This window comes from Rhinopithecus bieti, unplaced genomic scaffold, assembly GCF_001698545.2.
Source record: "Rhinopithecus bieti isolate Rb0 unplaced genomic scaffold, ASM169854v2 scaffold_5626, whole genome shotgun sequence".
Classification (NCBI taxonomy): Eukaryota; Metazoa; Chordata; class Mammalia; order Primates; family Cercopithecidae; genus Rhinopithecus; species Rhinopithecus bieti.
Genome location: NW_016805666.1, coordinates 4381415 through 4385146, shown reverse-complemented (window position 1 = coordinate 4385146; position 3732 = coordinate 4381415). Strand labels below are relative to the sequence as shown.

General features: G+C 38.5%; 1 pseudogene; it reads right to left on the bottom strand.

Annotated features, from left to right (window-relative positions):
• Nucleotides 1–2933: 2933 nt before the first annotated feature.
• The window catches only part of LOC108530442 (T-complex protein 1 subunit zeta-like), a 2003-nt pseudogene continuing 1204 nt past the window's right edge, over nt 2934–3732 (bottom strand).

Genomic DNA, 3732 nt, shown 5'->3' with positions numbered 1-3732 from the left:
TAACATATTAGAATGAGCAAACATTGGCATCTGACTTCCCACAGTGCTGGCAATCACTGTAAAGTACAACCTAACCCTGTTCACTAGTGTTTGCACTCAGATTTAAGTACTGGCATTACAGGTGAGGCAATAGGCTAATCAATAGAGCTTCTTTTGTGGTTGTTAATTTAATATTGGTTCATGCCCACGCTGGAGTCTGCTCTTACACGCATTTACTGGCAAGTGTATATTGAGACAGCACTTTTTTTTTTTTTGGTTTCTCATAGTTTTAGGGATATTTCATTTTCAGGTTCTTTCAGGGCAACCATTACATGACTCATCCAATGGACATTTAATCGCCATGTTTTCATTTTCTGTTCTTTGCTTTCTGTGGTACTTTCAGATCACGAATCCCTCATGGCAGCTGGTATTCTTAGGAAACGGTTTAATTTCAATGTTGGAATGAAATCAAAACAAAAATATTCTTATGACGACAAATCTGAGCCTACTCAAGGAAGTTTTATTAACAAAATAAAAAAGTATACATTTTAAGATTCACTTTAAATTTTGAAAAATGTTCCAGTTTTTGGCAGACGAGGCACATCTTGTTTTATTTCATTTCACTTTATTGTGCTTGGCAGATGCTGTGTTTTTTACAAATTGGAAGTTTGTAACAACTCTGTGTGGAACAAGCCTATCTATGCATCAGCGCCGTTCTTCCCACAGCAAGTGCTCAGATTTTTGTCTCTGTGTCACATATTGGTGACTCTAGCAATATATCCAGCTTCTTCATAATCATGATATCTATTACAGTGATCTGTGATCAGTGATCTTTGGTGTTACTGCTTTGGGGCACCATGAACCACACCCATATAAGACAGTGAAGTAATTGATAAATGCTGTGTGTGTTCTGACTGCTCCACTAACTGGCCATTCTCTGACCTCTTTCCTTCCACTTCAGCCTCCCTATTCCCTGAGACATCCCAGTATTAAAATTAAGCCAGGCTGGGCACTGTGGCTCATGCTTGTAATCCCATCAATTTGGGAGGTCGAGGCGGGCAGATCACTTGAGGTCAGGAGTCTGAGAGCAGCCTGGCCAACATGGCAAAACCGTGTCTCTACTAAAAATACAAAAATTAGCTTTGTATGGTCCCAGCTACTCAGGAGGCTGAGGCAAGAGAATCGCTTGAACCTGGGAGGCAGAAGTTGCAGCGAACCAAGATTGCACCACTGTACTCCAGCCTGGGTGATAGAGTGAGACTCTGCCTCAAAAATAAATAAATTAAAAATAAAATAGAGCCAAATAATAACCCTAAAATGGCCTCTAAGTGTTTACATGAATGGAAGAGTGACATGCCTCTCACTTTCAATCAAAAAATAGAAAGGATTAAGTGAGGGGAAGACAGGTTGAAAGCTGAAATAGGCCCAAAGCTAGGTCTCTTGTTCCAACCTTTAGCCAAATTATGACTGCAAAGGAAAAATTACTGAAGTCTGTTAAAAATGCCATTCCAGTGAACACACAAATAAAAAAAGTAAATCTGCTGTATTGCCGGTATGGAGAAAGTTCGAGAAGTCTGGATAGAGGATCAAACAAGTCACAACATTCCCTTAAACCAAAGCCCAATCCAGAGCAAGACCATACTGTGATCCATAAGATACTATACACTGAGGTGAGGAGGCTAAAGAAGAAAAGTCAGAAGCTGGCAAAAGTTTGGTTCATGAGATTTAAGCAAAGAAGTCATTTTCATAACACGAAAGCACAAGATGAGGCAGCAAGTGCTGACACAGAAGTTGCAGCGAGTTAGCCAAAAGATCTCGCTAGGATAGCTGATAAAGGTGGCTAGATACTAAACAACATATTTTATTTTTGTTTTGAGGTTTTAATATTTATTACACATTCACTGAAGATAACTGCTAAGCCCTCAAATATTGGGATGTCTCAGGGAATGAGGAGGCTGAAGTGGAAGGAAAGAGGTCAGAGAATGGCCAGTTGCTGGAGCAGTCAGAACACACACAGCATTTATCAATCACTTCACTGTCTTATATGGGTGTGGTTCAGAGTATCACACAATTTCATCTTCAAGGACTACAGAAATAGACCAACTGTATATAAACAATCTTGTGGAAATATGTAGGAGAGAATGGTAATTTGGGTGAGAAAAATATGACACTAGAGGGTGTGGGATGGACAATGCTGCACAAGCAAAAGTTCAGAGGCTTGAAAATATGGTCAGCTATGAATCTCTATTTCACCCAATAGCCTTAGCCCTTAGTCACCATGCCCTCCATCATCTTTTACCTCTGCTTCTTCTATTTTTGCCACTTGTCCCTTGCAACTCTCTCAACTCCCTTGCCTCTAGTTTACTCTTCTTCTCATTTACTACAGCTTAATGTTTTGTGGGGAGTATTGTAGCAAAGCTATTTCAAAAGCAGGAAAAGTCCAACTGATCCAATAAGTTTACAAATAGAAATTTATACTAACAGGGATGCTTTCAAAATCTTAAATTACATAAGTGTTATTTATATTAGCACAAAGTTTATTTAAACCTCAATACTTGACAATAGGACACTGTTGGATAATTTAACAAACATCCTCATAAGAAATTATTAAACATTAAAATTTGTTTTTCAATAAATATTTAATAATAAGGTAGATAACATGCTTTTCTCACATGGAATTTTATGTAACTGCAGCTAAAGCAAAACATCCTGTTCGCTGGGTAAAAGACAGACATGGACCTGCTTTATGTGCTTATACTTCAGTGCAATTAAAAAAATACTGTAATTGTAATTTCAGAACTTCAAAATTCTGTTAAGTACCAGTGTTCTCTCTTTTTTTTCATATGGGAAAAGAAAATTCCTTTGAAAACCATTTGAAGCTTGGACAAAAATTCCACAGCTATATTCCTCAGGATCACTTTGCCTTCAAGACTCAGATACAGCGAAGCTTCAACTTAACCTTTCAGAGAAGATATTCTATTAATAGCTTCCATGATCTCGTCAACCAAGAGAAGGTTGGTGGCAATCACAGTGCAGGAGTGAAGAAGCTGTTTCTTTCATCAATAGTTATCCCATACTCCTATTTCTGCTGCTACCATTGGTTCACCTATGTTGAGGTCCACATCCACAAGCAGACTGATTCTGAATATTCTGCTTGAATTTCAACTAATGTTCTTGAAGATCAAAAGCAGAATTCTGAGCAAGAACCTTGGGAATAATCGAGCAATGCATCAGTAAATGCTTGAACTCCAAGCTGTTCACTGGCCTTTACGCTGGGCTTATATTTAATTAGGGCTTCTGCCATTGCCACTTCCACGGCACCAACACCTGGAACTACACAGCCATCATGAATAGCTCTTCTGATAGCCCTCAAGCCATCTCTGATGGCGTCTTTGGTTTGAGAGAGTGTGTGCTTATCTGATCCTTTGATCAATGATGTGACAGAGTGAGGATTGTTACATTTCTCAATACAGGTAAACTTCTCTTCTCTCAATGTATACTCATGCACAAGAACTGCAAGTCCCAAGCAGTTGGGATTTAGGTCATCAAAATAAATCAGAGCTACCCTGCCACAAGCAAGAGTCAGCCTGTCCATATTTCTACTTTTAGCTCTGTGCAGATCTACTACACCTTCTTTTGCAAGAGCGTCTAAGGAAAAGAGATCAATTTACTTTTGATAATAACAACAAATCCTTTAACTGAATCACCGCAGATTTTCCTTTTCAGTTCTTTTTTTTTTTTTTTTTTTTTTTT